The sequence below is a fragment of the Leopardus geoffroyi genome, chromosome B4 (genome assembly GCF_018350155.1).
Source record: "Leopardus geoffroyi isolate Oge1 chromosome B4, O.geoffroyi_Oge1_pat1.0, whole genome shotgun sequence".
NCBI lineage: Eukaryota > Metazoa > Chordata > Mammalia > Carnivora > Felidae > Leopardus > Leopardus geoffroyi.
In genome coordinates this window covers 27,142,345-27,164,547 of record NC_059341.1, presented here as the reverse complement: position 1 = coordinate 27,164,547, position 22,203 = coordinate 27,142,345, and the positions used below count along the sequence as shown (strand labels likewise).

The 22,203-nt window shown below is 43.1% G+C and overlaps 1 long non-coding RNA gene across 1 annotated transcript; it reads right to left on the bottom strand.

Moving 5' to 3' along the window:
- Positions 1-19,425: 19,425 nt before the first annotated feature.
- LOC123590223 lies at positions 19,426-22,157 on the bottom strand. Its single transcript, XR_006708677.1, has 2 exons — positions 21,755-22,157; positions 19,426-20,715 (listed from the first exon to the last, which is right to left on the bottom strand). It is a non-coding gene; the product is annotated as an uncharacterized LOC123590223 (long non-coding RNA).
- Positions 22,158-22,203: the final 46 nt, after the last annotated feature.

Here is a 22,203-nt window from a genome sequence, read left to right as displayed (position 1 = left end):
CCCATGAGATCATGACCTGAGCCAAAGTCAGATGCTTAGCTGACTGAGCCACCCAGGTAGCCCTTCTGGGTTTTTTTTGTGTGTGTGTTTTAATAGCCTTGCTAATGGGTATGAGTGGTATCCCACTTTTGATTTGCATTTGATGAATGTTGAGCTCTGATTATCGGTCATTTGTGTATTTTCTTTGGAAAAATGTTTATTCAGATCCTTTGCCCATTTTTAACTGAATTATTTTACTACTGTTTTAAGAGTTCTTTACATATTCTGGATATGTCTTTATCAGATGTATGATTTGCAAGCACTTGATCCTATTCTGTGGGTTTAACTTCATTTACTTGATAGTGTCCTTTGAAACATAAAAGTTGATTTTGATGAAATCTAATTTTTTTTCTTTTGTTGCTTGTGTTTTAGTGTTATATCTAAGAAACATTGCCTACCCCAAGGTTGTGAAGATTTATCCCTATGTTTGCTTCTAAGATTTTAACATTTTTAGCTCATACCTTTAGGTCTTTGATTAATTTTGAGTAAATTTTTGTATATGGTATGAGTTAGCCATCTGATTTCATGGTTTTGGATGTGGATATTCAATTTGTCCCAGTACTATTTGTTTAAAAGGCTCTACTTTGCCCATTAAATGGCATTGGCAAATTTTTGAAGTCAGATGATCACAGATACCTGTGCTTATTTCTGGATTCTCAATTCTATTTCATTGATCTATATGTTTATCCTTACATCAGTACCGCCCTGTCTTGATCAATGTTGCTTTGCAGAAAGTTTTTTAAAATTGAGAAGTGAGTTTTCCAACCTTGTTCTTTTTTTCCAAAATTACTTTAGAAACTGTTATGAGCCCCTGTATTTCCATATAAATTTTATTATCAGCTTCTCAGTTGCTTCCAAAAAGGCAGCTGAGGTTTTGAGAGGAATTGTGCTGAATCTGCAGATCAACTTCAGGAGTATCGTCATCTTTAACAACATTAGATCTAAAATGTGAACATGGGAGGGCCTTCCATTTGCTTAGGTCTTCTTTAATTTCTTTCAACAATGTTTTCCAGTGTTCAGTGTATAAGTCTTGTACTTATTAAATGTACTTATTTCTAAGTATTTTATTCTTTGTGATGCTACTATAGATGGAATTATTTTCTTATTTTTCTTTAGATTGTTCATTGCAAGGGTATAGCAACACAATTGGTTTTTGTATGTTTATATTGTATCCAGTAGCATTGATGACTCAGTTTCAGCTTTAATAATTTTTGTTTTTTGTTTTTGTTTTGTTTTGTTTGTAGCTGTGTTAGATTTTTCTATATACAAGATAATCTGCAAAGAGAGACAGTTTTATTTCTTCCTTTATGGTTTGGAAGCTTTTATTTAATTTTCTTACTTAATTACCCTGGCTAGAACCTCCAGCGAAATGTTGAATTGAAGTGGTGAGAATGACCATCCTGTATTGTTCCTGTTCTCAGTGGAAAAGCATCCAGTCTTCCTGTATAGTTTATGATGTTAGTTGTGGGTGTTTTGTAAATACCCTTTACCAGGTTGAAGAAGTTCTCTTCCCTTTCTGTTTGTTAAGCATTTTTATCATGAAAGGACATGGGATTGTTTTGTTTTTTTCCTACATCTATCGAGATGATAAGTGCATTCTTTTAATGTGGCATATAACATTAATTAATATTCAGCCTTTAAACCAATCTTGCATTTCTCTAATAATCCCACTGGTCATGGTGTGTAATTCTTTTTACATGTTGCTGCATTCAGCTTACCTGTAGTTTTGCTCTAACCTCTTAACCAGTTTGCCTCTCTCTCATGCTCCATACAGTCTGTTCTCATCCCATTGGCTACAGTGTAGTGATCATTCCATTCTTCTTTTCATTTTTTTCCACTTTATTTATTTATCTATTTATTTAAATATATGAAATTTATTGTCAAATTGGTATCCATACAACACCCAGTGCTCATCCCAAGAGTTGCCCTCTTCAATACCCATCACTCACCCTCCCCTCCCTCCCACCCCCCATCAGCCCTCAGTTTGTTCTCAGTTTTTAAGAGTCTCTTATGCTTTGGCTCTCTCCCACTCTAACCTCTTTTTTTTTTTTTTTTTCTTTTTTCTTTTTTTCCTCCCCCTCCCCCATGGGTTCCTGTTAAGTTTCTCAGGATCCACATAAGAGTGAAAACATATGGAATCTGTCTTTCTCTGTATGGCTTATTTCACTTAGCATAACACTCTCCAGTTCCATCCACATTGCTACAAAGGGCCATATTTCGTTCTTTCTCATTGCCACGTAGTACTCCATTGTGTATATAAACCACAATTTCTTTATCCATTCATCAGTTGATGGACATTTAGGCTCTTTCCATAATTTGGCTATTGTTGAGAGTGCTGCTATAAACATTGGGGTACAAGTGTCCCTTGGGTAAATTCCTAGCAGTGCTACTGCTGGGTCATAGGGTAGGTCTATTTTTAATTTTTTGAGGAAACTCCACACTGTTTTCCAGAGCGGCTGCACCAGTTTGCACTCCCACCAACAGTGCAAGAGGGTTCCCGTTTCTCCACATCCTCTCCAGCATCTATAGTCTCCTGATTTGTTTATTTTGGCCACTCCGACTGGCGTGAGGTGATATCTGAGTGTGGTTTTGATTTGTATTTCCCTGATGAGGAGCGACGCTGAGCATCTTTTCATGTGCCTGTTGGCCATCCGGATGTCTTCTTTAGAGAAGTGTGTATTCATGTTTTCTGCCCATTTCTTCACTGGATTATTTGTTTTTCGGGTGTGGAGTTTGGTGAGCTCTTTATAGATTCTGGATACTAGCCCTTTATCTGATATGTCATTTGCAAATATCTTTTCCCATTCCGTTGGTTGCCTTTTAGTTTTGTTCATTGTTTCCTTTGCTGTGCAGAAGCTTTTTACCTTCGTGAGGTCCTGATAGTTCATTTTTGCTTTTAATTCCCTTGCCTTTGGGGATATGTCAAGTAAGAAATTGCTACGGCTGAGGTCAGAGAGGTCTTTTCCTGTTTTCTCCTCTAGGGTTTTGATGGTTTCCTGTCTCACATTCAGGCCCTTTATCCACTTTGAGTTTATTTTTGTGAATGGTGTGAGAAAGTGGTCTAGTTTCAACCTTCTGCATGTTGCTGTCCAGTTCTCCCAGCACCATTTGTTAAAGAGACTGTCTTTTTTCCACTGGATGTTCTTTCCTGCTTTGTCAAAGATGAGTTGGCCGTACTTTTATGGGTCTAGTTCTGGGGTTTCTCTTCTATTCCATTGGTCTATGTGTCTGTTTTTGTGCCAATACCATGCTGTCTTGATGATTACAGCTTTGTGGTAGAGGCTAAAGTCTGGGATTGTGATGCCTCCTGCTTTGGTCTTCTTCAAAATTACTTTGGCTATTCGGGGTCTTTTGTGGTCCCATATGAATTTTAGGATTGCTTGTTCTAGCTTCGAGAAGAATGCTGGTGCGATTTTGACTGGGATTGCATTGAATGTGTAGATATTTTCAAAACCCTCCAGGGACTTCTTCCCACTCCAGAGTAGAAGCTAAAAACTTACAAGATCTGTTATAAGCCAGCCTTCCACTTCTTCTAGAGCACATTTCCTGTCACTCTCTGCCCCATCTACTCTGCTCTTTCTAATACTAGTCTCCTTGATATTTCTCAAAATTCCAAGCAAGTTTGCACCTCAGGACATTAGCATTTGCTGTATTCTCTTCCTTGGTTGTTTTTCTCCCATATGCCTTACTGCTTTACTTCCTTTATGTCTCTTCAAATATTGCCTCATGAGGGAAGAATTTTTTTGATCACCTTATAAAATAACAATGCTTTTACCCCCCAAATATGGCTTGGTATTCCCCATCCTCCTAACCTGCTCTTTTTTGATAGCATATTTTGCCATCTGACATTCTATATATATTTATATGCTTGTTTTACTTATTATCTGTTTTTCTTCAAGTACGGCATAAGCTCAATTAAATATGTTTACATATTTATTGGACAAATATTATTGATTTAATACTATGGGCAATGTTCTAGATGCTGGAGATAAAATGAAACAAAAACAAAAACAAAAACAGATAAAATCCTTGCTCTTATGAAGCTTATCTTTTAGTAGGGAGAGACATTCAATAAACAAATATAATTAAAATAGAGAGTATGTCAGTGGTGATAAGTAGAATAGAGAAAGATTTTGCAAGAAATATGGAGGTCACTAATATTGTTGATAAAAGCAGTTTTAATGGAAGATGGATAATGAAAACCCAATTGAAATGGGTTCAAATGCAAATGAGAGGAGACAAAACTGATAACACAGAAAATTGTTTTAGGGATTTTACTACTAAGGTGAGTGAGTAGGTGAGTAGAGAAGTGGGTTATGAAGACATAGCATGTTTGTTTGCTGATCAAAGCAATCCAGCAGAGCTAGAACATAGGTGCTATGGTAGACAGAAGAGAAAATTGCTGAGCTATGTCCTCAGCAGGATGGAATCTAGTTCCCAAGTGGAGGGACTGGACTTAGAAATCTGTACCCTGTGGAAACGATGTAAGTAGACAGTGTGTTTGTTAAACGAATGACTCACGGTTGATCCAAATAGTAAAGTACTTGCCCCAGAAAATTCCAACGAGTGGCCCTGCATCACGGGGCTTTCCCTGATCTCCTTTGTGAACTGAAGTCATCTTTGTATGTAGTATGGTCAACTAGGTTATAGTCCACCATATTAAATTTGGGTTCAAGGGCTGACTTGTTATCATTTTCTAGAGACTGTTGCAACAATTCTTTTACGTGGAAGCACTTTAATGTGATATATCAGAAAGCCAACTCAAATTATGTACATTTAAAATACACATTCATGACTTTTACCCACCATTTCCATTTCTGGGAATTTACCCTATAGATAGACTTGCACAAGTGAGCAATATTATGTATACAATCAGGTTCACTGCAGCATTAAATGTAAAAGCAGAAAAATGGAAATAACTTCAGTATCAGTTGTTGGTTATATCAGCTAGGGTACAGACATACCATGAAACTCTCTTCCTTTATTACAAAGAATGAGTTACTTTGCCTAGAGAGTACTTTTGTCATGAGAAGACTTCGATATTTTTACATCATAGAATTCTAATTATATACAATATTTTACAGCAAGCATGTCTCAATATATTAACTTTACCACTAAAAAATTCCATATAGGACATTTTAAAGATATGGTAATGTTTTATTTTTTAAACTGTGTGGCAGGGCCACGTGTGTTCACTACATTAGAATTCTTCTTACTATACACATATTTGTAAATATTATTTTGTATCTACTTAATATTTAATAAAAGTTATACCCATGATATCTGATTCTTTTATTGTTAATGACTTCTCTTTAATTTTTTTTAATGTTTATTTATTTCTGAGACAAAGAGAGACAGAGCATGAGTGGGGGAGGGGCAGAGAGAGAGGGGGACACAGAATCCGAAGCAGGCTCCAGGCTCTGAGCTGTCAGCACAGAGCCCGACGTGGGGCTCGAACTCACAGACTGTGAGATCATGACCTGAGCTGAAGCCGGACGCTCAACCGACCGAGCCACCCAGGAGCCCCTAATGACTTCTCTTTAAATAGGCTAATACTGGGGTACCTGTATGGCTCAGTTGGTTAAGCAACCGACTCTGTATTTTGGTGCAGGTCATGAACTCATGAGTTCGAGCCCCACATCGGGCTCTGTGCGGACAGTGTGGAGCCTGCTTGGGATTCTCTCTCTCCTTCTCTCTTTGCCCCTCCCGTGCTTGCTCTCTCTGTCCCAAAATAAGTAAAATAAACTAAAAAAAAAAAAAAGAAAAGGCTAGTGTTAAATAAATCTTTGTTCAAAAGTTGGGGGTTCTAGTTAGCTGAGGTCAGTTCATTCAGGTTTCTCTATGTCTATCAATAACTGTCCACATAGATTCTCTCAAATACAGAAAGAAAGAACCAAACTTCCAGGTACTACTGAATATTTGTTACAGATAGTGGCGTTAGTTTTTTTGTTTACAAAGTGTATCTACTATTAAGGACTGAATTGTGTCCTCCAAAAAAGATATGTTGAAGTCCTCTGGTTGTCTTTCTGAGCTCTAGGCATCCCATTTTTTCCAGAAGTTCAAGCCAGGAGGCCTATCATGAATTGCAGCTTGGATATCAGCATGCTTATCCTGACCACTCACTAAAATTCAGTCTTCTTAGAATTTTCCAGAATTTATAGGGTCCAAATAAAATTGTCTAAGTGATTTCTCATGGTTATATTATGCAGAGAAATAAACTGTTCCTATGGTGTATCCGTAAAAAAGATGTTGTAATCTTTCACCAGTTCTCATGTATCTATGAGATATAAATGAGATCGTCTTTCAATATTTAGAACAATCGCTCAGGCTCTCATATTCAGATTGGCAGCATTCATTGTTTCCCAAGTCTGTCTACCTCAGATCATGCACGAATCCTCTGCACAGGCGTCTGCCTTCCAAATGTTCTGTCAGCACCACTAGAACAGATGAATCTGACCATTTCTGACTACGCTCGCCCATTTTCTGCTGCTGCTGTTCCAGTTATGGCCACATGGGGACACTGTTGAAAACTGGAGATCAGAATCATCCAAAGCTAGCATGAGGTTATGCAGTCATACCTGTGTCCCCATGTCCTAATGAAAATAGCTTATTCTGGGGCACCTGGGTGGCTCAGTCGGTTGAGTGTCCAACTTCGGCTCAGGTCATGATCTCACAGTCCATGAGTTCGAGCCCCGCATCCAGCTCTGGGCTGACAGTTCAGAGCCTGGAGCCTGCTTCAGATTCTGTGTCACCCCCTCTCTCTGCTAGTCCCTCGCTCACGCTCTGTCTCTCTTTCTCTCTCAAAAATAAACACATGTTTAAAAAAATAGCTTACACTGATTTGTAACTCACTACAGACCTATGCTATATTGTGTCTAACTGCATCGTCTTACTTAAACCTCACAATATGCCTGTGAATGTTATTATTATTCCTACTTTATAGATGCAAAAACACATGTGGAAAGGTGACGTAAAATGACCAAGATCGCAAAGTTGTCACTCTCAGGTCTGGCTGACTTTCTAGTCACCATGATTATAAGTCCATCCCTTCAATATGTTTGTGCTTGTGACCTAGTAATTCTACTTCTGGATTAGAGATACACTTCAAGGTTTACACACAAGGCTTTCAACACAGTATATGATGTAGGGTTATTAGAGACAATCTAGAGGTTCAACAAGGAGTGACTAATTCATTTAGAATCTAATACATTAATTTATTCAGTGAATAATACCAGCCAGTCACAGCCCTAAGTATCTTGTTTCTTGACTCAGGTAACCCCCACAAGACCCTAGGATATAGGTATTCCATTATCATAAAACACTCCATTATTTTAGGTACCACTGAGAAAAATGCTGCCAATTAACCTGGGACACAATGCTTTTTCACTGTCGATGGTGAAGCACACTTTGGTTTCGGAGATTTTAAAATATGGGGAAAGTGTTTATCTTAAACTTACTAAAATAAGCTATTACCTCTTGTTCTATGAGTAAGGAAACTGAGGCACAGCGAGATTAAATAATTTGCTCCATGTTTAAAAACAAAACAAAAGACTGTAAGCAAAGACAAAACAGTGATCAGCGTTCAACAGTCCCATCTTGATAGATCTCTGTGTGTCTCTCTCTACCTCTCTCTGAAGGAAAAGTATAATATTTTAACAGTATTAAAAAAATAAAAACTACCTAAGATCCACAAAGTGATTTGGGCACCTCAGAATACATGGAGGACTTTTGGACAGGCCTGAAATCATAGGAAACATTTCCATCAGGACTATAAGAATGTCTTTAATTCAATGAATTGCATAGAACTCTGAGCTACAAAGGTGTCTTAATTGAAAGAGTTCTGGGGCACCTGAATGGCTCAGTTGGTTAAGCGACCGACTTCGGCTCAGGTCATGATCTCACAGCTCTTGGGTTTGAGCCCTGGGTTGAGAGCACAAAGCCTACTTGGGATTTTCTTTCTCCCTCTCTCTCTGCCCTTCTCCCACTCATTCATTCATTCATTCATTCATTCATTCTCTCTCTCTCAAAAATAAATAAACAAAAAAATTTTTAAAAGAGAGTTCTGTATCTTCTTCACTACCCTCTGAAATGCTTTATGCAAATAAGTAGCATTGACAACTTTTCTCTTTCCTGTATGATTTTTTTCTCTTAAAATATTTTTATTGATTTATTTTGAGAGAGAGAGAGAAAGAGAGAGAGAGAGGAGAGCTCTAGCAGGGGAGGGGTAGAGAGAAAGGGAGACAGAGAATCCCGAGTAGCCTCTTAGCTGCCTGACATGGGGCTTGAACTCATGAGCCATGAGATCATGACCTGAACCAAAACCAAGAGTCAGATGTTCACTGACTGAGCCGCCCAGGTGCCCCTCCTGTATGATTTTTTTTTTTCTAAGCAATTGCTGCTATTTTAGGACTATGAATGGTCGATTGGATTTAACCTCATGTACAAGTGCTTATAAATAAATGTTTTGAAAATGTGAACGTCAGCTTTTGAGATGTCACCCTAATGTGGCTGCAGTTTGAGTTTGCATATTCTAGACTAAGTGTTTTTTCTTTTGGGAGGATAGGCTTTCTAAAGTTGGTCCAGGGACCTGATTCTCGCTTCAGAAGCATCTGATGAGCTTATTAAAATACAAGAGTTCTGGGCTTTACCTGCAGGCTTATTAATCTGACTGTCTAGGGGTGGGATTCAGGAATCTGCGTTTTTTGGAAGCTGTTAGGTGTGCTAAAACTTGAGAGGCACCGCCGAAGGCCATCACTGCATGTGTGTGTGATCCCATGGAAGTCTAGCTTTTCTGAAGAGGTTGCTTTACCACGTGAAAAACACCTCACATAGTCGAGTTATCGCTAGATTATTGTTGCTTTTCTCCCTGGAGAACAGGTTAATGCTTTCTTGCCATATTCAGAATAACAACAACAACAACAACAACAACAACAACAATAACAATACTAATAATAACTATTACAGCTGCTGAATTCGCTTATACTAATTTTTTGCTCGGATTACAAAGAGTTCTACAGATTCGTAGATACTGTATGTCAATTTTGATTGTGAAGCCAACGTTAATATGGAGTTCTATGAACTTAGATCCTAACCAGCCCACGCACTCAGACACACAATCAGGGTAGAAATACACATTTCTCTTCTTGCCACATTTTCTTTAAGTTTGTATTTATTTTTGAGAGACAGAGCAAGAGAGAGTGAAGGGGTGGGGCCAGAGAGAAGGAGACAGAGAATCTCAAGCAGACTCTACGCTGTCGGCACGGAGCCCCATGTGGGGGCTTGAACTCACAAAGCATGAGATCATGTCCTGAACCAAAGAGTCCGACTACACCGACTGAGCTGCCCAGGCGCCCCTCTTGTTGCCACATTTTTAAAAAATTTTAGTATTTATTTATTTTCGAGAGAGAGAGTGACAGAGCACAAGTTGAGGAGGGGCAGAGAGAGAGGGAGACACAGAATGTGAAGCAGGCTCCAGGCTCTGAGCTGTCAGCACGGAGCCCGATGCGGGGCTCGAACTCACGAACTGAGCTGAAGTCGGACGCTTACCCAACTGAGCCACCCAGGTGCCCCTCTTCTTGCCACATTTAATACTGTATTTTCTTTGAAAAAGGAAAGGAAGAAAGAACAAAGAAAAGATCCTTTGAAGAGGGAAGAGGGAAGTGAGTTTGCTTTGCCGCGTTGCTTTCTTCTGTGGGTTGCTCACTCTCAGAGCCATCTGTCACTAGCTCCTTTGCCCACCCCTGAGAAAATGTTGCAGCCACGAAGCTACAGGGAGACTGTCTTCCTGTGATCAGAAATGCCTGCCCCGGGCAGCAAGGCAGAGGAAACCAGCCTCCAGCTGGATGAAGACCATTGTCTGGGAACAGTATGATACTTCCCCTGGGGACAGAGCCCGCATTTCCACCCCCCCTCCCCCCACCTCCTCATCAAGCCACTTCTGCTTGGTCTGTGGCAACCCAGCTGGGCTAGGAAAAGAGAAGCCTGCCTGTTGAGCCTCGTAGCTACAGGCTCCGAGACATTAAAAGTTAGGCTTATTCCAATCTGTCCCAGTATTCTAAAAAATAAGCCCTCCATTCAATTCCCTGAGACATAAACTAGGCCTTTATATGGACCTTTCTAAAGAGGCTGGCAAGACCTTCCTAAAACCTCTGCACACTATGTAAAACATTCAATGATTTCTTAGTTGGGTTTTTCTTTAAAAATGTCCTGTTTCTTATCAATTTTAGATATTTTCCCAAGAACCCTCGGGAGATTTGCAGAGGGATAATCCAGTTTACATGGTAAAAATGAAACCATTACCACATAACTAATGATGCAAGAAATAAAGTATAATAAAAGCAGCACTGAAGAAAACCGGAAGGTTTGGTATCTTAAAAAGAAAAGCCACAGCAAGATTACTTTGACCCACTGAATCGGTTCCCCAGGTTTCTCCACGCACTGACCCGGGGTTTCTGTTCCTAACCAGAGCCCAATTCAGGTGAAAGAAAATCCCAACCACCACCAAGTTCTATTCTATTCCCCCCCCCCCGCCCCTGTGGAGGATATTAAATTTTTTCACCCTATATGCCATTTTCCTCTCTTACTATTTTCTCCATTTAAACGTTGGAATAGTAACAATATTTACTAAGCATTCTGGTTTCCTGAATAAGAAAACCACAGCTCAGAAGGATGAAGTAGCTTTTCCAAAGCACACAGCAAATAAAAGGCAAAAAACAAAAACAAAAACAAAAACAAAAACACATCTGGACATTACATAGCACGAAATCATGTTCTTTCAGCCCAGACTAGTATCAGGAAAAAAAGATTGTGCAGTTGATTATATTTGATTACAGTATATTTATGGGAACTAGATAAAGCAACATTTCTTTATATTATTCTTCTCTAAAAGGAGCCCCAGGGGCACCTGGGTGGCTCAGTCGGTTGAGCATCTGACTTGGGCTCAGGTCATGATCTCACAATTCATGGGTTCAAGCCCCATGTCGGGCTCAGAGCCTGGAGCCTGCTTCAGATTCTGTGTCTCCCTCGCTCTCTGCCCCTCCCCACTCATGCTCTGTCTCTCTCAAAAATAAATAAACAATAAAAAATTTTTTTAATCAATCAATAAATAAAAGGAGCTACTTGTTACAATAATATCAGGATTTGTGGGTCTAAAAAGCTAGCCTCTGAACACAGTTCTGTTATTTGCCAATAACGTGACTCTGGCTAAGTGATTCCCTTGACCTCATTTTCATCATTTACAAATTGAAGGTGTTGGATTAAATCACCTCTAACGTCTTTGCTTACTTTGAGAATCTAGCCACATCAACTAATAACACAATTGAAGCACGGGTTTAAGTGACAAACAGTTATTCCTACATGGCAACTTTTGACCTGTACCAGTTTGCCATAATCTACATCATTATCTTTATGTGAGGTGCACATTCTCAGAAAAGTCCTCTCTGATCTAAGCAAAGCCTAGTCCATAAGCCTCTCTCCACCCCCTAACTTCCTCCACTTTGTTCATTTCTTTCAGGAAATGCTGGTCACAAACTATACCCTTGTATGTGTTTCTTGCTCCCCTAGCTATAAGCTCCCTGAAAACCACTGAGTTTGTCTAGTGCTATTTCCCAGAAGTTGGAAATGAATTTAATACACACTCAAGGATGTGTTAAATGAATGAATGAGTGAGCAGATTGCCTTTGAAATAACGTGGTGGTTATTCCTTGTTTCTCACTTGTAAAGTTAATTTTAGAAGCAGTTGCCAGAGATAAAGGCAACAAAATCTTAATTTCTGTGAATGACACAGAAAATCAGAACCGTGTTCACTCAAACGCTGACGGTCATTATCTCCGATCTGGGATGGGGTGGGGGTGGGAGAGGGGTCCGTGTAAATTTCACTGTCTCTATTTTCTAAAATGTCTTTACCCAACACGAATTGTGTTGCAATCAGATTTAAGTCTTTAAAAAGTACACGCTTTTGATGCGCTAATCTGGTATTCTCGTAGCGGGTACGCTATAACCTGTGCATTGGGACGGGGGTCTTCATGGGAACTGTGTGGCATACTTGGAGCTTCCCCATCTTTGAGTCACTGGGGGTAGGAAGATGCATCTCATTATTCCAGCCCCCCTTGGAGGTCTGTGCCTCAGACTATGCTTAGAAATCCTGGATCTGATGGGTGAAGTAGGAGAGCTGACCTGACAGCAATTCACTTGACTAAGACCCCTTGTGGTGAGAGGTTTTGAGAGCAAGCAAGGAGGTGGGGGCAAGCTGGTGTAGACTCAGAGCAGGGCTGCAGCAGAAGTAGGGCGGACTGGCCAGCGGTTCCGTGGACGATAAATAGCCGCAGCTAGACAACGTGAGTTGTGTTCCTAGAGTCTATCAATCCCCATAAGTATCTCTTGAATCAGTGATTTAGCACCTGCTAACTCCAAGAATATCATAATCTAATGCCTACATAATTCTGAAAGCAACACATCTGGGTTAGAATTTGGACTCTGGGGGTGCCAGGATGGCTCAGTCGGCTATGCATCTGACTTTTTGATTTCAGTTGAGGTCGTGATCTCACGGTTTTGTGAGTTCGAGCCTCACGTCAGACTCTGCGCTAACAGCTGTGAGCCTGCCCGGGATTCTCTCTTTCTCCCTCCCCTCTCTCTCTCTCTGCCCCTCCCCTGCTCATGTACACGCGTTCTCTCTTTCTTCCTCTCAAAACTAAACAAACTTTTAAAAATTAAAAAAAAAAAGAATTTGGGCTCGGTATATTATCTGAGTAACTTGGGTCACTAATCTCTAGGTTTTAGGTCAAACTACAGCAGCTTTCAGGGTTACTGTATTAGTGATTAAAAACTGATAAGTAGATGAAATTATTATTATGTTTGTTTCTAAACTATTGTAAAATGGTATAAATTCACAATAATAATTGCTTTAAGTTTTCTCCCAATGTCAAAGCTGTGGGTTGTTATCAGCTTTTGAAATTGTAAAAAGTAAAATGAAAACAGAGTAGCTTTTGTTTTCCTTTCCACACACACACAAAAACCGAAGGCTCCATGACTTGAAGTGATCAGCACAGGGTCACATGGACAGAAAGTGACAAAACAGAGGTCTGAATCCCCAAAAGCGCTCTATCCCAAAAGCCTGGTGTTTCCCAGTAACATTCTCCTGGAGCTTTCCAAAACTGAGGTCTTTGAGCCTTCATCTACTAAATGAGAATTCCTCAGGCGATTCCTACAGGTGAATGCGGACTGCTGATCCCAAGCCCAGCCAGGGACAGCGTGAGGGTTCAGATTATGAATGAAAGTGCCCTCTCCCACTGCTGGGGACCAGGCCCACTGTGCCTGGACCATCTGATGGCCACTGGTGGTCTTTTCCCCTTCCCAGCTCTGTTGTTAGAATAGGATAGAACTATACAGGAAGCCCTCTACCAGCAGAAGGTGGAGGCCAACCGCCAGCCTTCATCATTGGAGATTTTGCTACTTGGGTGGAAATGAGATATTCAGATGTATCACCGAATATTCAAAAAGCAAAAGTAGATCACAAAAACACAATTAATTGGGGCGCCTCGGTGGCTCAGTCCATTAGGCCTCTGACTTCAGCTCATGTCATGATCTCACAGTTTGTGAGTTTGAGCCCCGCATCGGGCTCTGTGCTGACGGCTCAGAACCTGGAGCCTGCTTCGGATTCTGTGTCTCCCTCTCTCTCTGCCCTCCCCCGCTCACACTCTGTCTCTCTCGAAAATAAACAAACAGTAAAAAAAAAATTTAAAACACACAATTAATGGGGCGCCGGGGTGGCTTAGTCGGTTGAGCGTCCAACTTCGGCTCAGGTCATGATCTCACAGTCTGTGAGTTCAAGCCCCGCATCGGGCTCTGTGCTGATGGCTCAGATCCTGGAGCCCGCTTCCGATTCTGTGTCTCCCTCTCTCTCTGCCCCTTCCCTGCTCATGCTCTGTCTCTCTCTGTCTCAAAAATAAATAAAAACATTAAGAAAAAAAAATTTTTTTTTAATAAAAAAAACCCCACACAATTAATTACCTGAAATGTATCCGAAGTGCCCGAAAACATAAATTTTATCTATAGGCAATGGTGTGCCGCTAAATATTGAATAACCAGTCTTCTCAAAAGCTTGCCCTGGTTTGTAGCATTTGCTGGTTTCCGTGGTGTGAACACTCCCACCTCAGCCTATTTTAAGCCACCAGTGTGAGGCCACCGAATGCAGAGTTGCAAACAACTGTGCCGAAGCCCGTCATACGGTCATATTTCCACCACACACATGGAACAGGCATGCGTAACCTCAGGAGCCTGAAAATAGTGAAGTGCAACAAAATAATCAGGGGTAAGTTTTCAGGGTTTTAGGATCTCTTACCTTTGTCTTTAATATCTATCTTACTCACTTTTGATTTCATGTAATTTTATTTTCAATACTGACTGTTCAGCACCCAGTTCTCGCAGATCCTGAAAAGTTTAATACTGGTGGCACTGTGAGCTGGTAAAAACGGGCTCTACTCAGCATGTTGGGGACAGTGCTGGCCTAGGGACTGCGCATCTGTGGTAGAGATGGTCGGGTAAGTGGAACCAGCTGCTTGCCGGCCTTGAGTACATTTTAGGACCCAGCAACACCTCCACAAGCCTACCATCATGCCCAGAATGGGGGTGAGTGGGGCAGGAAGTCTCTCTGGGAGTTACTTTAAGTACAAGCAAAACTGGTGTCCCATATTTGAGGCTTTCTGAGCTCAGTGATCCCTGACATCTCTACCCCTGGAAGACAGCTAAAATTCCTTCAGAACTTCTCCTGTCACAATTAGACATAAAAGATTAAAAATATAAACACCTAGGGGGGCCTGGGTGGTGCTGTCCATTAAACCTCGGATTTTGAATCAGGTGATGATCTCATGGTTCGTGGGTTTGAGCCCCGTGCCAGCTTTTGTGCGGACAGCTCCGAGCCTGGAACCTGCTTCAGATTCAGTGTCCCTGTGTCTTTCTGTCCCTCTCCCCCCTCCCAAAAATAAATATTAAAAAATTTTACAAACAACACACAGACACACACACACACACACACACACACACACACACACGCCTGGTTGAGGTATGCCTGAAATCCATTCACATCTTGAGGAAGGGGGCCAGAGGCTGGAGGAAAGGAGAGGAGTGGCCAGGATAGGAAAGCAATCTGGGGCATTTCACAATTTTGCCTATGGTCAGTCCTGTTTTCTTCCAGCTGACACCTCAGTGCTTTTGCTGTGGGAGGTAACCACGTGCTGGTTAATGCAGAAAGTTATTATTTAGGTTGGGGGTCAGACAGGCATGGGTCAGAATCCAGTTTCCTCGGACACAATACTTAACCTCTTTAAATGCATGTAAATCCCCCCCGTGCAAAAGGAGACACTAGTCCCACGTCAGGACTGCTGTGAAGTAATCTAGCTAAAGGGAGTGCCTAGGTCATGGTAAATGCTTGAAACACAATAGCTATTATTATCGTTATTTTCATATGGTCTAAGCGTATAGTGATACTTCAGGATTATGAAATCCATCCACCAAAGCATCTTGATACTAAGAAAAAAAGTGATGAATAGTAATCTATGGCTTTAACTAAGGGAAAAAGGGTGGTTCAGTCAGTGGAGCATTTGACTCTTGATCTCAGCCCAGGTCTTGATCTCATGCTCCTGAGTTCAAGCCCCGCATGGAGCTTACTTAAAAATAAAGATAGGGGCGCCTGGGTGGCTCAGTCGGTTAAGCAACTGACTTCGGCTCAGGTCATGATCTCACGGTTCATGGGTTCGAGCCCTGTGTCGGACTCTGGGCTCATAGCTCAGAGCCTGGAGCCTGCTTCAGATTCTGTGTCTCCCTCTCTCTCTGTTCCTCTGCTGCTCGTTCTGTCTCCCTATGTGTCGCAAAAATAAATAAACGTTAGAAAAATTTTTTTAAATAAAGATAAAAAAATTAAAAAGTGAGAGAGAGTATACCCCTACCCCCTGCACACACACTAAAACAATGGAATCTGTTGGCAATTATTTCTAGTTCAGTAATGTAACCACAAGGGCAAAACATAAAATGCATTTAACTCACTTGATTTTAAAAAATCACATGGGGGGGGGGGCGCCTGGGTGGCGCAGTCGGTTAAGCGTCCAACTTCAGCCAGGTCACGATCTCGCGGTCCGTGAGTTCGAGCCCCGCGTCAGGCTCTGGGCTGATGGCTCAGAGCCTGGAGCCTGTTTCCGATTCTGTGTCTCCCTCTCTCTCTGCCCCTCCCCCGTTCATGCTTTGTCTCTCTCTGTCCCAAAAATAAATAAACGTTGAAAAAAAAAAAAGTCACATGGGGGCCACCTGGGTGGTTCAGTCAGTTAAGTGTCAGAGACTCCTGATTTTGGCTCAGGTCACGATCTCACGGTTTGTGAGTTTGAGCCCCTCGGCACAGAGTCTGCTTGGGATTCTCTCTCTCTCTCTCTCTCTCTGAAAAAATTAATAATTAAAAAAAAATCACATGAAGATAAGCATGCCATAACTCTCACAGGCTGTTGAAATAACACGACCTGTTTCCTAACATGCTGTGTGTGAAGAATACTATTTCAAAGGAGGAGTGTTAAAGCGTTTGGGCGGGGAGTATACTATTCTAGCATGTTTTTTCTACTATGCATTTCCATTCGCGATTATTATTTTTTATTTTTTAATCCCAGTATATTTAAAAGGTTTTTCTAATTCCAGTATAGTTAATGTACATGTTACATTAGCATCAGATGTGCACTATATTGATTCAGCATTTCTGTCCATTACTCAGTGCCCATCCCTGTACTTACCTTTTTGAAGCAATGCTTTCCCTCAGCAAACAGTATGTTGTCCACACTTCCCTCACATCACCGGGACGGCCTTTTCTCCGCAGCACTTGCAAGCGATTGCACAGTCCCGGGCAGGGGAGGGTGGTGGGGGGCTGAGGTTAATAAAACAAGTGACAGGCGGCACCTGTGGGTAATCTCCACAAATCCACCTGGGATTCCTCCAGGCAGTTTGGGGGAGCTGCGCTGCTGAGCCTTTCTCCTCCTCTTAAAAAAATTGAAAAATGGGGGCACCTGGATGGCTCAGTTGGTTTAGCATCTGACGTCCGCTCAGGTCATGATCTCCGGTTAGGGGTTTTGAGCCCAGCATTGGGCTCTGAGCTGACAGCGTGAGCCTGGTTGGGATTCTCTGGGTCCCTCTCTCTCGGCCCCTCCCCTGCAGCCTCTCTCTCTCTCTCTCTCCCAAAAATAAACATTTTTTTAAATGTGAAAAATGAAAGCATTTGCACCAGCCTGAAGGACAGAGCTTTGCACAGCTCCTGGGGGGGCATCCTGAACCATGTGGCAATTTCGGAAGCCCAAGATTAAGAAATGCTGTACCAGGACTTTCTACTTGGGAGGTGGAAGGGAGAAGCATAGGTCAGTTTCTATTTTCTGAGTATGGTTCCAGGACCTCAAATTTGAGGAAGTCATAGCACAAAGCAGTTAATAAAAACATAATACATGTCACACAGAATTACACAATTCAGGCACTTTGAAAGACCTACGTTTTAGCTTTCTGCACAGGAGAACAGAAGGTCTCTGATTCACACACAGGCCCAGTTTTACACACAGCCCTCCTAGATAAACAGTGGCCACAGCTCAGAGTATTCCGGAACTTCCCCTCCCTCCCCATGGCTTACTGGGGGATTTTCCTCCCCTTCCCCCCACGTGAGGCCCCATTTTCTTTTTTTTTTTTTTTAATTTTTTTTTTTTTCAACGTTTATTTATTTTTGGGACAGAGAGAGACAGAGCATGAACGGGGGAGGGGCAGAGAGAGAGGGAGACACAGAATCGGAAACAGGCTCCAGGCTCTGAGCCATCAGCCCAGAGCCTGATGCGGGGCTCGAACTCACGGGCCGCAAGATCGTGACCTGGCTGAAGTCGGACGCTTAACCGACTGCGCCACCCAGGCGCCCCTAGGCCCCATTTTCCTTGTTCAGTTGCTGTTCCCACTTTGCATACTGCTGACCAAAGTTGATGAGTACAGTATTCCAAAAGATGAGAAGGCAAAAAGAAGGAGGAGGACAGAGACACGGTCCCTTTCATCCTTGGCTGCACTCCCCCACCAAGAGTCCTAGGGAGCCGGGGAGAAGGCTGCAGGAGCTGAGGGCACAGCCTTGCACACACATGTGTCCTGAATGCATCATAGATGCTCACCCCTTGCTTCTTAAGGTAATCACGCGTGGCCCAGAGCTCCAGGGATGGAGTTTCATCTGGGATGGATGCTGCCCGGGGCAGAGCAGAATTTAATGACTCACCATGCAGTCTCTACAGGTCTAAGGGGCATCCCTAATCCACCTCAGAGGGTGAGTGAGGCCAAGCAGGTCCACAGCCAGCAGCTGCAGTGACCCAGGCTGTGACAGAGGAATCGGTTTGTTTCAGGTACCAGAGAAGCCTGGCCAAAGGCCCCAGAGCAGTCGGCCGTGGGGGCAGGGCCTGAGGTCTGGAGGTCCCTGAGCAGGGGGAGTCAGCCCTGAATCTCCTCCTCTACTGGACACTTCATCCTTTAGGCTAACGTGTCTTTTTAGTGTTGTCCAAGCTAACTGCTTCGACAGGGCATGGCTGTTCTGCAGATTGAAGCTTTGTCATTTTGAAAGACTTAACATGAAAAAGTCCAATTATAATTTGAAACTCTCACACTTATCATAAGAAACTTACGTACGCCCATGAAGGAAAAAGAGTTACTGGATTTTTAAAACACCATTTCAACTTTAAAAAGTGTTTTAAAGGTCAGGGAGCCTGGGCGGCTCAGTCGGTTAAGCAGTTAAGCGTCCAACTCTTGATTTCGGATCAGGTCATGATCTCACAGTTGGCAGGTTTGAGCCCCACATCGAGCTACGCACTGACAGCGAGCCTACTTGGGATTCTCTCTCACTCCTCTCTCTGCCCCTCCCCTACTCGCACTCTTTTTCTCTCTCTCTCTCAGAATAAATAAGTAAACTTAAAGAAATTTGTTGAAGAGTATAATGATTCTAAATTTACTCACGTGTCTGCCTGTATAGGGTCTCATCCGAAGTCTATTATCAGAAGTTTGGACAGATCATTATTCAAACATCTTAAGTGGTAAATATGTGTAATTGTTACAATATAGAAAAAAGTTAAAAAGTTATGCTCATGAAATCAGTCTCAAGTTCCTCTTAACTTTAAAAATATCTTATTTAGGGGCATCTGGGTGACTCAGTTGGTTAGGCATCTGACTTCAGCTCAGGTCATGATCTTGAGGTTCATAAGTTCAAGCCCCAAGTCAGGCTCTGCTGATAGCTCAGAGCCAGGAACCTGCTTCAAATTCTGTGTCTTCCTCTCTCTCTGCCCCTCCCCCACTCACACTCTGTCTATCTCTCTCTCAAAAATAAATCAATAATTTAAAAATATGTAAACAAAATATTATTCAAAGCCTTATTCAAATTCACAAATTATCTTCAAATACTTTGTATTTCACTGTTATTATAATTTAAGAAAATGAAACACATTTTTCACCAAGTGATCTATAGATATCCCCCAACTTATTCCAGTTAATTCCAGTATTCTCTAATCATTATACTTTATGAATATGCAAAACGTTGGAAAGCAGTGTCCTATATTCTGTTTTTTAGTAGAGAGCCCCATTGGAGTTACCTAAGGTCAATGCTCTGACTGCTGATCTACCCATAGTTAATCATTTTGTTTCCATGAGTAAATGAATTCTGATTTGCAAACTGCAGATTACAAACCCATTATTGTCCCAACCTGTAAGTGGAGAAAGCGTCAAGTAAACTGTAACAGGTTGCAACTCAATTTTAAAGTGCATTTTGTTGGCTGCCGAACAGCTTCAAAAGACCTGTTTTGTAATGAACTTCATGATGGTTTCTTGGGTAACTCTCCTATGGGTTGTGCACACGTTGGGTCAGGTGGTTTCTCCTTGTCAAGTTTAAACCTCACTTGGCTAGCAAGCTCCTAAAAAAGCAGGATTGCTTTTGCAAGACCGTGTAACCAAGTCCTGACCAAGTAAAATGCAAGGAGTCTGCAAACTTTTTCTTTCCATTCCATTGTTCTCTTTCTTCAGTCTCTTCCAGGACACCAGATCCAATCTTTGTTCGACTTAAAAAAAAAAAAAAATTCTTTTTTTAAATAGAATACTCCCTCTCAATTCACCCCACCAGAGGAAACCTACCATCCTAGAAGTCATTAACAGCCAATCAGAACCTTCTGGAGCAGCCATTTCACGGACTCCTTAAAATGCAGCTGTATTTGGGAGTCTTCTTTGTAGGAAGTACAAGGCTAATACTTAGTTCCCAGAAGATGAGGTGTGGTTTTAATGAGCTCATTCAAAGGGGTGGAGGCGGGAGTGGTTCCATGTTTCTATTTTTAAAATGCTTATAAAGATCATCCCTTGCTGCTCAAAGACAACAGATGAGGGAGAGACATCTTTCACGTTCCCGCTGGAGATAACAATCGCGTCAACCGTTCCCAGAGAAAAAAGCTAGAGAGCAGTTTCTACTTCGGTTTCTGCACACGTTGTCTTTCCCGAGTCAGAGCAGCGAAGTCGGTCCCTCCCTCCAAGAGCAGAAAAGCCCGGTCGTCCAGAAGGGCTTCTCCTTCCGGCGCTGGGGACCCCTTCACTGCCCAGGACCACCTGGACAGTTCCAGAGGTTCGCATACATCCCGCATCATTCGTGTCACAGCACTGCAGTAGCTAAAATAATGGGGGGGGGGGGGGGAGGTTAGTGACGAGTCAATCAGTCCTGCCCGTTTTATTTGCTAGCTGGGCTCATTTTTACTGATGGGCTCAGCTACTTGTCAATCACTTTATCAGCCTCGTCCCTGCCTGACCGGAAGCACAAAGAGATTATAGGAGTCAAGGCCCTACAACGAGGGCCGTGCTTCCCACCTAAGCAGGCCTAGGTCCATCAGCAATTTTCACACGACTTCTTTGGATCGGAACAGCAACTCACTTTCCACAGAAGAAACATGGAAAACTCTAGAGCGGGTCCGATGCAGTTTTGAAACCGCGGGGGTAGAATGAGTGTGGGGACTAGAGAGGACAGGGCGTGGACTCAAAGTCGTGGGGTGTTTGAATCTGGGCTACGCCCGGGACCCCCAACGTCCAGGTCTGTAAGACCTAGAGAATTCGTACCTTACATTCTCTCTCTTTCTCTGGGCTGTCTTGCAGAATATCTAGCTGATAGTAGGTGCTTGATACTAGGGAAGTATTGAGGGACGAGAAGGTGGTGAGTTGCAACTCAGGTACTGTGAAAGGCCGGCAAAGTGGATTTCGTGGACAGAGGCGCTATTTTCCCTGGAACTCGCTTCCCGCTTCCCCTGGAGGAAACGCTTTCCCCTCGAGAAGGAAGAATGCTACAAACAAACTTTGATCTTTCCAAGCTGTGCAGAAAACCCCAGACTTGCAGCCGGGGTTAGGAGGTGGAGAGGAGTACAGGTATATTTCCTAATGGGACGGTGCCACCAAATGCCCAGTTCCAAGACCGCCGAGAACAAGACCAGGTTTTGCTGGCGGGGTACACTGCCCCTCTCCGGGTGCTCCTTCGCCAGGTTCTCGCCCACCTGGCGCCAACCTCTCCCAAACCTTTAAACGGGAGGCCTTGCGTGCGAACTACTACGGATCACGGCACTCATTGTACGTGGACGTGAACCGAAACCTGGCCGGGTATGCCGCGCTACCCGCAATCGGGTGCACGGACCCGGTTCTGAGAGAAAGAAATCCAGAAGCCCACCTCGGCTCAGTCCTCCCGGAACGTGGGAATGGGCGCAGGGAAGGGGTGGGGCCGCTCGCCCTCCCCGCCGCGGCCTGGGATTCCGGGGTAGCGCGGACGGCTGGAGCACGCTAGGAAATACGATCTTCTTTCCGGGACTAGGAAGGGGTGCAGTGACACGGCCGCGGGGCATCTTACGCCACCAGGTGGTCGGGTCCCCAGCCCGAGGGAAAATCCCTAGGTGTCCCAGGCCACCATCGGGAGCCGCGGCTACAGTCCGGGGTGGGGGGGGGGGGTGAGGGTAGCGCTCCCCAGGTGGCGTGGCGGGTCCTAACTCCAGTAATCCGCCAGCGCCCCTCCCCTCGCGGCGCTCCGCTCCTCCCTAGTCCCGCCTTCCGCTCCGCCCGGGCGCCCCGAGGACAAACGGAGCGGGTGGGGGGGGGGGGGGGGGCGGGGGACGGAATTTCCCA